This window comes from Tenrec ecaudatus, chromosome 12, assembly GCF_050624435.1.
Source record: "Tenrec ecaudatus isolate mTenEca1 chromosome 12, mTenEca1.hap1, whole genome shotgun sequence".
Taxonomy (NCBI): Eukaryota; Metazoa; Chordata; class Mammalia; order Afrosoricida; family Tenrecidae; genus Tenrec; species Tenrec ecaudatus.
In genome coordinates this window covers 67294849-67307521 of record NC_134541.1, presented here as the reverse complement: position 1 = coordinate 67307521, position 12673 = coordinate 67294849, and the positions used below count along the sequence as shown (strand labels likewise).

At 45.3% G+C, this 12673-nt stretch overlaps 1 non-coding gene across 1 annotated transcript; it reads right to left on the bottom strand.

Annotated features, from left to right (window-relative positions):
- Positions 1–12011: 12011 nt before the first annotated feature.
- On the bottom strand, positions 12012–12174 carry LOC142423693 (U1 spliceosomal RNA). The gene has a single exon (XR_012779296.1). It is a non-coding gene; the product is annotated as a U1 spliceosomal RNA (small nuclear RNA).
- Between the last annotated feature and the right edge of the window lie 499 nt (positions 12175–12673).

Below are 12673 nucleotides of genomic sequence, written 5' to 3'. Positions count from 1 at the left end.
CTTCCCCACCCCTCGCGCCCACTCAGCGTAGACCTGTGAGATAGCTTGGGGGATTCATCATCACATGAATTCCTAAAGTCAACTGTCAGGGAAGCAGCAGTCAGGAGATCAAATTATGTTTTGCATTGGGCAAATTTGCCACACAAGACCTCTTTAAAGTGTTGAAGTGTAAAGATGCCACTTGGAGGCCATGGCATTTTGAATGGCCTCGGGCACGCGAACGCTGGGCGGTGACTAAGGAGGACAGCAGGACAATGGATGCATTTGGATTACGGTGTTAGCAAAGTTAGAAAGAATAAATCAATCTGTCTCAGAAAGCGCCTGAGAAATGTGATTAATACAGTCTCATGTCATGTACTTTGGACATGTCATCAGGAGAGACCAGACCCCATGGAAAGACATTATTCTTAATAAAGTAGAGGGTCAGCAAACAAAGAAGACCTTGTGTGGAATGGATTGACACAGTGGGTGCACCAATGGGCTCAAATCTAACTATTATGAGAATGGACAGCGTTTCATTCTGCTGTCCACAAACCAGAAAGCAAACTCACTGCCATCAAGTCAATTCCATTCATAGATGCTCTGGGGGTGTACTGACGATGCACCAGGCAGCTAACTGCAAGGCCACCAGTTTAAACCTAATAGCAGCCATGGGAGAAATACGAGGCTCCAGTTCCCGTAAAGGTTTACAGTCATGGAAGACCACAGAGGCAGTTCCACTCTGACCTTTGAGACTGCTGAACAGAACTGACTCCATGATACCTAATTTCTCCCCCAAACTCCAGCCAGATGAGCATAGTTCTGGTTCTTCTTCATTCTCTTCCCAGCCCTAGACCAGCAGACTATGGTGCCATAGGGAGACCCACCAGTCCACAGAAAAGCTGGTGGAAATCTACGACTGCTTCTGAAATTGTAGGCAATAGAGCCCCACGGATAAGAACAGCTGTCCAAATGGTCCCCTTCTCTCTGCCCAGTTGTGCGCCCCAGGCACTGTCGAGCTCCACCTCCTCATCTATGAAATACCTACGTCTCTTAGTTAGCTGTCTAACGAATCACACAAATGAATAGCTTTAAAGAACAGAAATTAATTTCCTTAGAGTTTTGGATGCTAAATATCCAAATCAGGAACCGGACTCATTCTTTATTGGTAACCCTGGGCATTCCTTGGTTCCTTGGTGAGGTCGATGATCCTCACATGGTGTCTGTCTTCCCTCTGTGGGGGTGTTTGTGTCGCCGGGTCTAGGCTGCTCCTGAGATAACCCAGAAGTGATTACATTTAGAATTCATCCCACACTGCTATGGCCTTAGCCATTAGGTTGTACTACGAAAGGTCAGAACATGCATTAGATCACATGTATGGCTATAGGGATTAAGCATCCAATGCGCATTTGGGGTAGATACAACTCAGTCCTTAGCGCTATGGCATGAGTCGATGGGAGGAGTGCATGAGAACGCCAGCACAGTGCCTTTCAGACTTTAAGTGCTCAGTGAAGCTTGCTGCTGCTACCATACTATTCCTCCTTGGTGGGGAATCACCCTCTGCCCTCTCTCCCCACCGAGGTGCCAGGCAGAATGGTAAGGCCCTGTGCCCACAGCAGCTCTGGGGGGCTTCTCTTCAAAGAGAGATCCACACTGTGTTACAGTGACCTTCTCTTAGACATTGAACTTGAAAGCATCAGGCAAGAGGTTGTGTGTGTTTTTATCTCTCAAACAGGTAATCTCAGCATAATCAAAATGATTTGGATGATTGTTTCATCTGGATCTTGGAGATTATTTTATCTCTATAGAGACTGCAGGATCTTATTTTATTTCTCTAGAGACAGAGATATAGAGAACACAGGATTTGTCTCGTCCCATCCATTATACTAGCAAGAACATTGAGGCCCAGAAAAATTGTGACACAACTGCCTATTGGCAGAATGAAAAAACAGAACCCAAATTTCCCAACCCTCAGTTGAATCCTCTTTCCATTAGAAAAGACTCCTTCTGATGTATGCCTATGTATGGATTGTGGTAAGAGTTGTATGAGCCCCTAATAAAATGTTAAAAAAAGAAGGCTTTGAAGTCAAAAAATAAAACACTTGATACAATTTTCTTTCACCCTTTAAAAGAAAAGAAAAGACTCCTTCGTGTTCCATGCCTGGCCTTGCTCTTTCCTCCAAGCTGTCATCCCTGCCTGCTCGGGGTCTGAGAAAGTGGAAAAGAGGGCTGGTAGGACTTCTCTGTGGTCTCTAAGACACCAGGCTCATCAGACAGATGGAAACAGAACAAACAGAAGGGGAGTAACAGGGATGCAGACACAATATGAAACTTGAAACCAAACACACAGAACTATTCATGTAAAAACTATTAGTGTGAAATCTAATTTGCTGGGTAAAGTTTCACCTAAAACGTAATGAAAAAAAAAAAAAAAGTCAGTTCACTTCCTCATTATTCTCATTTGTAAATGGAAACAAAAAGGGAAAAATAGTACTGTAAAGTCTTCGAGAACCAATTTGTATCAAAGGGGAAGGTATTACTGGTGAGTATAAAGAAGCTACTACATTTTTGAGGCTCTGTGTGGGTAACAAAGGTTGGCTACTGTAGTCACTATCACCATTGGGTCCCTAGGGTGACGCCCCACGCCCCCCTCCCTCTGCATCAGAGAAAGGGCCGGAGCCGGTAGAGCACAGATTCCAACAGACGGATGGCTTTCTTTCCATCTCTAAGCCAGACAAGTAGGAGGACAGGGTGAAACCTGGTTTCTAACTCTGGGAGTAGAGAGGAGGGAGCGAAACAGGGACCGTCTTCTGGAAAAGCCTGTAACGTCAAACAGGGGAAAGTTCAGACTGGCTGGCTGGGTGCCTAAGCAGGCAGCCTTCAGGCCTGGCTCTAAGAGGCCCTGGTGTGAGTCCCGAGGACTGCGAGGCACAGGGGCACCAGGGCTCTTGCTCACCTCTCTCCCCTGGTCGGTCTGTCTGTCTGGACTTATCTGTACTTTTCATTTCCTCTTCCCAAGGCCAAAGTCCTTCCCTGCAGCTGAAAGAATGTAGCGCCAGGCTGGGCCGCCTCATGCTCCTGTAATTGACAGACTTGAGCATCCAGCAGAGAGTGGGCTCTCTTCCAGCCCTTGGGTCCCCTGAGTCTGATGCTCAGAATTAGGTGTTTCATGCATGATGCAATAACATGTGTGCCTTAAATACAACTGTAAATGAAATGGAGGCCCTGATCTTATCCTCACCCCTCCTTTCAGCACTCCTGGTCCTTAGGCCCCTGTCCCCAACCTACTCCGCCTCTCCCACCTCCAGAAACACTGCTCTCCTGGGTCTGGGTGCACATCACTGGGCAGGTGACAAGCTAGCACTTGGGAAGAAAAAAGGCTGAGGTTTGGGACCAAGGAGCCCAAATCCCATCTGCCTGGAGCAACCGCAAGGCCCCAGAAAAGAGAGATGAAAGAGGTGAAGAAGACAGGCTGGCGTCTTCCTTCTCAGAAGCCTGCAGTGGGAGAGAAGATTGTCTCCAGGCCCCTACCCCTGGCCCTCACCTCCTGGCCCTTCTTGACCTCTGGGGCTCACATCAAAGTGGGGAGCCCTTCCCTGCTCAGTGCCCTGAATTCATTCAGGTCATCCTGCCTGCCTCCTTGGAGCTGCTGACGGACAGATGCTGATAGCTCCCAGAGTGCTGAAAGAAGACAGGGCTTTAGATTTCCACAGCCTCGTCCCTCAGCCCCGCACACAGAGGAGGCCTGCGGGCCTCGCTGTGCTTTCCCGGGTGCTTCCGCCCTCCCCGGAAGATCTGTGCTGGGGAAAGGGGTGTTCAGTGAATTCTGGCCCTGGTGTTCAAGGTACACGGGTGAAGAGGGTGGGCAGGGCGAGAAGCCTCAGGGAGAAAGGCCAAGGAAGCAAACTCCACTGTGGTGAGCAAAAGCCGCGGGCCTGCTTGCTTGTCCCTAACAGTCAAGTCAGACTCCTGGCAACTTCCTGTGTGCAGAGTAGAGCTGGGGGGTGGGGGTGGGGGGGGATGGGGTGCAATTGGAACTGACAATATTCAGCCATTAGTTGAACAATTATGCATTTGTGCCCCGTCCCCCCTCCCCCCGCCCCAGCCTCCCAGGTCTGCCTAGGAGAGGCTTTATCATCCAAGAGGCCTGGAGGATGGGAAGGAAGATAAGGCAGGCAAGACACGCAGGCCTTTATGTGGCCAAAAGACAGCATCGAGGCAGAGGCACCCAAACGGCTCACCTGTATCCCCTCTCCTTGACTCAATTACTCTGAAATGATCTGATTTGGTTCATCACAATAATATATAACTATTACTCAAAAGTTCTGCTCAAGAAAGAAATAGCAATTTTCTTTTCTTTTTAAAAAATCATTTTATTGGGGGCTCTTACAGCTCTTATCACAATCCATACACACGTCCAATGTGTCTAACACATTTGTAAGCAATTTTGTTGGTAGGTTGAGTCAAAAATTAAAGCAGCCAAGAGCTAAGGACTCTGACATTTCCTGTAAGTCGTTCAACCATGTGGTAGATGCACACACATTTCTGTTAGACTTTGGAAAGTTGAGGCCAGCTTGATTATACTTTCCACATGTTTATAATGAACAGGCAGCACTTTTATAACTATTTAAGAATTGAACCGTATTTCAAATGTACTAGGGGAGACAGCCATGGTAGATGGTTGTCTAGAGACCAAACCCTGACCGCCCCTCCTACCTCACCCAGCCACCGGAGAATACAAAACTCTGGAATCACACTAGCTATAAAGAAGATTTACGATGCTAAATTAGCTAAGGTAAAGGTTAGCCAGAGACAAAATGGACAAAATAAATGGGACTTAGTTAAGAGTGCTTTCCAAAAAAAAAAATGCTTTCAGGTGAGGTCAAGTATATTTTCAACTCATAGTGGCTATGCGCGGTACAGCGAATCTCTTAGCGGGCCCTTCTAGTCATGTCTCTGTAACTCCCATCAAATGATTGAATGGGACTCTGTGAATAGGGTGTTCGAAACACTAATAGAGGCCATTGGTCCTTTGAGTTGGTTGCCACTCCCTGGTTAGAAGATTTAGCAATCCAACACATGTGTAAGTGTGCTTAATACAATTGAATGGTGCATTGCTATAAGATTTGTAAAAGCTTCTCAATAAATTGATTAATTTTAAAAAAGTGATCGATTCCTGGGAGCATCAAGGAAGAACCACCTGAAGGGCAGGCTGCAAATCCCAAGTGTCAGAGGTCGCAGACGCTATGTCACACAGAGACAAGAGACTGAGGCAAGGAGACCATGAGACAGAGCAGGGAGGCAGCGCCAAGATAGTGAGACTGTGAGGTAGCGCAGCAGGTGGGCTCCCTGGCTCAAGGGGCAGAGGCCAGGAGACCCAGTGGCTGAGAGACTAAGGACAAGGGAGGGCCTTGGCTGCTGGCTGAGGAGAGGCTCTGCTGTGGACCAAAAGGATATTCTTAATGTTTTCTGATCCTGACTTGTGATAACCTGGTAACTTCCCTAGTTATCCACGGTAACTGTGAGCATCGTGCACTGTCTATGAGTTCCCTGTGGCCATTACAACGAACCCAGCAGAGAAGTAGAGTGTCATGGGAGAAGTGGTCAGAATAGTGTGAAAGAAGGATGGTCTGTAGAGGCATGTCTGACCTCGACCTCGTGGCAACAGGTCTTGTACTGGTGAAGAGTTCGATTCTCCTCCCTTCTGTGGCCAGAGTAAGACAGAGATGGCCTCCAGGCCTTCACTCGCCAGCTACCAGAATAGAAGTGCCACAGGGTTTTCTAAGGTTGTAATCTTCGCAGACGGCCAGTTTTCTTCCAGGGAGCTACAGCTTTTGGGATAACAGCCAATTGCTTGCACCACCAGGGATTCTTATCAAGTGGAGAAAGTTTAAAATCTGTTTCCATTTTATGATTCATTAAAACCAGGGAGGGATATAAAGTCTAGGGAGCTAGTAGGGACAACCTCTAAGGAGCTAGTGCCATCTACTGGCAATATCAGAAAATTCACCTATTTCTGGCTTTGCTTCATTTATATCATGGGTGTCAAACTCAATTAAAACGCGGGCCATGAGGGACTGGCCTCAATCCCAACTACTACATAGACACCTGTCCCTCTTCCAAGAAGAATTTATTTCAAAGGACGGCATTGAATCTGCAGCTCCGGGAGAGGGACATATCTGATGGGAGCACACAAGAGAAGATGAACGGGGAGGAGGAGAGAGTGGAGCACATCCTGGCCCACCAGGCCTTGAGGACGATGTTCCCAATTAACCTTTTCACCATTGGGATCTGTTTAAATTAGTGACACTGAGAGTGGCAGATATATCACTTCCAAACGTCGCCGGAACTGAGTCAGCACATTTATACATGTCCACAGGCCTCCAGGAAAGGCACTGGGCCACGTGTATACTCATCTTCAGTAGTTAAGGATTAATGAGGGAATTGTGTGTATGGTGTTGCCCTGATCTCACCTAAGCGCTCTTTTCTTCATAACATTTTTTTTCTATTTTCATTTTATTTCAGAGCATCGCGGGTCACAACAAATTACCTTGGGGGCCCGCAAGCGATCCACAGGCCACCAGTTTGACACCCTGATTTATTTATTTATAACATTTTATTAGGGACTCATACAACTCTTATCACAATCCATACATACATCAATTGTGTAAGGCACATCTGTACATTCTTTGCCCTCATCCTTTTCAAAGCATTTGCTCTCCACTTAAGCCCTTTGCATCAGGTCCTCTTTTTCCCCCTCCCTCCCCGCTCCCTCCTCCCTCATGAGCCCTTGATAATTTATAAATTATTATTTTGTCATATCTTGTCCTGTCTGACATCTCTCTTCACCTCCTTTTCTGTTGTCTGTTTCCCAGGGAGGTCACATGAAGATCCTTGTAATCGGTTCCCTCTTTCCAACCCACTTACCCTCTACCCTCCCAGTATCGCCCCTCACACCCCTGGTCCTGAAGTTATCATCCGCCCTGGATTCCCTGTGCCTCCAGCTCCCATCTGTACCAGTGTACATCCTCTGCTCTATCCAGACTTGCAAGGTAGAATTCGGATCATGATAGTTGAAGCTTTTAAGAACTGGAGGAAAGCTGTACTCTTCGTTGGTGCTACATCGCACCCTGACTGACTCATCTCCTCCCCTAGACTCCTCTGCAGGGGATCTCCAGTGGCTGACAAATGGGCTTTGGATTTTCACTCTGCATTTCCCCCTTCATTCACTATGGTAAGATTTTTTTTTCTGATGATGCCTTATACCTGATCCCTTCGACAACTCGTGATCTCACAGGCTGGTGTGCTTCTTCCATGTGGGCTTTGTTGCTTCTGAGCTAGATGGCCGCTTGTTCACCTTCAAACCTTTAAGACCCCAGACGCTATCTCTTTTGATAGCCAGGCACCATCAGCTTTCTTCGCCACATTTGCTTATGCACCCATTTGTCCTTGGCGATCACATCATGAAGGTGTGCACCCAATGATATGATATTTTGTTCTTTGATGCCTGATATCTGATCCCTTCAGAACCACGTGATCACACAGGCTGGTGTGCTTCTTCCATGTGGGTTTTTTTTTTTTTTTGCTTCTCAGCTAGATGGCCGCTTGTTTATCTTCAAGCCTTTAAGACCCCAGATGCTATATCTTTTTATAGCCGGGCACCGTCAGCTTTCTTCACCACATTTGCTTGTTCACCTGCTTTGGCTTCAGCGGTTGTGTCGGGAGGGTGAGCATCAAAGAATGCCAATTTAATAGAAGTATTCTTGCATTGAGGGAGTGCTTGAGTAGAGGCCCAAGGTCCTTCCACCACCTTTATACTAAACCTATAATTATAGGCACATAGATCTATTTCCCCATCCTCATATATATTTTCATATGTACATGTCATTGTCTAGACCTCTATAAATGCCCTTTGCCTCCTAGCTCTTTCCTCTATTTCCATTGATTTTCCTCCTGTCCCACTATCATGCTCCGTCCCCACCAGGGTTTCAGCTATACCTGTTTGTTACCTTCCCCTTGATCATTCCCTACCAGGCCTACCACACCCACCTCACCACCGATTTAGCATCGCAGGTCACAAACAATTACCTTGGGGGCCACAAGAGGTCCTCAGGCCACCAGTTTAACACCCTGATTTATATTAATCCTATAATAAAATGAAATTATAACCTATGAACTTGCCTATATTCATCCCAGTTTGACTTCCATAAATGAAAACTTACGAAAACAACTGCATGGGTAAAATACTAGTCTTTTCAACAACTGGTACTGAGATAATTAGCTAATTTGCCCCAACCCACCCCCCCAAAAACCCTCTCTAATATCACAAAGGGGAAGGAGAATCAAATTTCCTATCAATCCAAAGCTTATTCCTTTGAGCCAGGGTCCTGAAAACCTTTCACTTTTCTGACATCAACCATCCTTCCCACAGCACTCTCTGCTTCTTTTCTGGCTCAAGAACTCATTGCGATGACCACACAGAATTCACAGGCAATACTCACGGTTATGGGGTTTAATAAAGAAGTTAACAGATTACAATTCAGGATCAGAAACGTTCAGAATACAGTTCTTTGGCCAGGACAGCTCTTCTCGCCATGCCCTCGTGCAGGCCTCTTCCTGGCCCCTGGCTCCTTGAGCTTGCCCTGCTTGGGCAATGTTATAAAGCTCTTTGAGCATTTCCAATAAATGCCCCGAAGGAATTCCATTCCATCATAAGCCTCAGCTAAAAGGTGTTCAACTCTAGCTCCATTAATCAGCAAACCTAGCCCCCTCTATTTAGTTGAAGGCCCCCCAGTCCACAAGCAAGTCTCCCGCCTGAAGTCACTCCACTTTACTCACTCACTGGGCTAGGGAGCCTCCAGCACTTGCTTCTGCTGCTACCAAGCCTTGGCCACTCCGCTGCTCCCTGGTGTCACAGTGTTGCAGCTGCTCTGCTGTGGCCCGGGGCTCTTGGTCTCTCAAACTGAAGAATGGGCTCGCAGACCACAAACGGGCTAGTAGAAAGCAGAGTTTATTTGGAAATGAAAGATAAGCACCTGACATAGCAGGTGGGGACTCTAGTGAGCTGTGGTGGAATGAACTGTCTAGGCCTCTAGGGGCGTATATGAGGTGTGGGGTACTTAGTGTGTCCACATTAACAATGACCCAATCCCAAGTCTGGTTCTATTTCTCATGTTGAATCATAAATCTGATAACACTGTCTCCATTGCTGGTTCTTGGAAGGCGTGGACAGGGAAGCAAGCATGCAGTGGGTCAGCAAATGGAATCCTGGGTTCGCTGACTTTGAAGTTTAGACTCAGCATAGGAATCTGATGCCTGCCGGCTTAAGGTTTGAATGATCCTAAACGGTTACAGTCATCCCTCCAGACAGCCTGCTGCTCTCAAGGCGTCCTGTTGCTGGGCCTCTTGTTCCTCCATAGTTTTCTGTCTCTGAATCAAAAAATACACACTCCACTCAAGCTTCTTTTCTTTTGATGGCAGTGAAATTCTCCATTCCTACGCCTGAGATGGCTCACTTTATACCCAGCAGAATGTCAAAATGGGCAAATCCCCTGTTAGATTCCCAAGTGTTTACCATCACCATTAACCATGTTAGCAATCACTGCAATGGTGTCATATAATTTATCAGCCTTTCTCCCTATCTTCTCCTAGGAAGGAAATGTTGTTTGGGGGAAGTTGCAAAGACCAGGCCTAAACGAGCCATATACAAAAATTAATGTTAAAACAGATCATGGCCAATCGAGTTGTGAGGATTTGGGTCTTCTTGACACCAAGTTGAAGTCATACTGAAGGCTGCAGACCCTGCTCATCAGCAAGTGCTCCCAGGGCTTCTCACTTTGAACAAGCAAGGCCGGGTCATCTGCATCCTGAGGATTGTTCTTAAGCCTTCCTCCAATCCTGATACCACGCTCTTCTCCCAGCATGCAGACGGAATGGTATGGGGGGAGGACAAACCCGGACACATCCCTGTCCGCATTTGAAACGTGTGCTCTGTTGTCACAAGTTCTGCAGGAGCACAATGAAGTGTTCTGGAATTCCCATTCTTGCAAGGCTATCTGTAGTTTGTATGACCCACACAGTCAGATGCCTTGGCATGGACAATAGAACACAAGTAAGCATCTTTCTGGTAATCCTTTGTTCCATGTCCTCTTCTGAATCCGGCTTGAACCTCTGGCAGCTCCATGTCAATGTGCTGCTGTAATCGTTGTGGATGCTCGTCAGCAACATTGTACCTGAATGTGACATGAAGGGGATTGTTCTATAACTGAGCATTCTGTTGGGTCACATTTCCTTGGAATGGGTACAAATATGGATCTCTTCCAGTCAGTTGGCCAAACAGATGTCTTCCAAATGTCCTGGCATAGACACATGAGTGCTTCAAGCAGTGCTTCATCAGCTTGTGGAAGCATTTCTGTGGGTAGTCCATCAACTACTGGAGCCTTGTTTTTGGCTAATGCATTCAGAGTAGTTTGCACTTCTTCCTTCAGCACCATTGATTCTTGCTTATATGTTATCTCCTGAAATGGTGAAATTATATACCTAACAAAACTGTCCCACAAATATGACAGAGATTTGTCATATTTCCAGATAAACAAAAAATTAAGGAATTTTTAAAAACCAAACCAACATTAAAGATAGCACAACTTTTTTGGACAGATAATAAAATAGGTAACATCTTATTAAAAGACTACCTAATTAAACACTTAATAAATAAAAAACACATATAAATACCTTAAATAATTACAGATATAAAGATCAACCATAGTCATAGCTACTGTTTGCTTTGGTAAATGCATCAATTTTTTAGTTTTAATTATCACTTTGGGTTTTTTAAAATCATTTTATTAGGGGCTCATAAAACTCCTATCACAATCCATACATACATTAGTTGCCCTCATCATTCTGAAAACATTTACTCTCCACCCAAGCCCCTGGCATCAGGTCCTCTTTTTTCCCCTCCCTCCCCACTCCCCACTCCCTCCTGAACCCTTGATAATTTATAAATTATTATTTTGTCCACTGTCTCCCTTCCCCCACACAAATGCCTATTTCCTTCATTTTTATCATAGCACCCTGAACCCCGGATGGCATATTTATCTATGTATGATTTCTGTATGAAACTGTCACCACTCATTAGAAATTCCACAAACCCAAGTTATCACATTTCCTAGGTGTAATTTATCACTTTATTAAGTTTTTTGTATTTCAATGACTACCACATGTCAACTACTATGTCATGTTTAAAACAGCGGTTCTCAACCTTCCTGATGCCGCAACCCTTTAATACGGTTCCTCGTGTTGTGGTGACACCCCCAACCATAAAATTATTTTTGTTGCTACTTCATAACATAATTTTGCTACTGTTATGAATCGGGCGACTCCTGTGAAAGGATCATTCGATCCCCAAAGGGTCGGGACCCACCAATTTGGAACCACTGGTTTAAAGTCTCCTGTTGATTTCCCCCCACTTGTCCGTTTTCAATACTGTGGTGGCTCGCATATTGCTGCAGTCCTGAAAGCTATGTCACCAGAGTTGAAAAGGCCAGCAAGGTGGCACAAAGAGATCAGGTTTCAGCAGAACTTCCAGACAAAGAACGGACTGCACAGCAAGAAAATGACGTCCATGGAAAACCTCTTGGACAGCAGTGGACCCTTGTTAGCTAGAGTGCCAGGTCATGAGCCTCTCGGTCAGACGGCACCCAAAATACTTCGGAGGAAGAGCTGCCTTCTGAATGCAGTCCTCATTCAGGACACATAGCACAACTTTTGAGACGTTCAGTATCGGCTGATGGCAAGAGAAGAGACCGCTGCAAACACCTGTCAATCATCATAATATGGAATGCATGAAGTTTGAAGCAAGGACAATTAGAAGTCGACAAAAATTAAATGGAGCGCATAAAGACCGATACCTGAAACAAACTGGTATTGACCACTTTTAATCACACATTCATATGACTTACTATGCCAGGAATGACAAGTCCAAGAGGAATGGTGTCGCTGTCATTGTCACACAGAATATTTCTTTTTTTTTTAAGGGGAGAGCGCGAATGCAGTCCCCACAAACACAAATTACGCAGTCGAGTTTCCCACATTTGGGGAAATCGCAGGGGTAAGCACATCCGGAGTGCCATGGATAAGCCTCATCCTGGGAAAACCACCTTCATGATCATGGTATCTCCCCTGCCAGGTAAGTATACAAAGAATATTTCAACATCTGTCTTAAAATACCATGCTGTCTGTGATAATATCCATATGCATACAAGGAAACCCAGTTCATACCATTACTACTGAAACTTATGTACCAACCAGTAAAGTTAGTGATAAAGAAATAGAATTTTACCAACTTCTTCAGCCTGAAATTGATCAAATAAGTAACCAAGATGCACTGATAATTATTGATGATTGGAATGCAAAGGTTGTAAACAAAGAGCAAGAAACAGAAGAGGGAAAATATGGCTTTCATAACAAACAAAACTAGACATTACATGAATTTTGAAAGACCAACAACTTCCTCACTACAGACACCTTATTCATTTAATCATTTTATTGGTGGGGCTCTTACAAATCTTTTTTTTTTTTTTTGGTTAATAGGAGTCACCTATGAGAATGCCATTTTTTTTCACTTTTGTTTGTTTGTTTATTTATTTTTAATCACTTTATGGGAGCTCATACAACTCTTAGCACAATCCATACA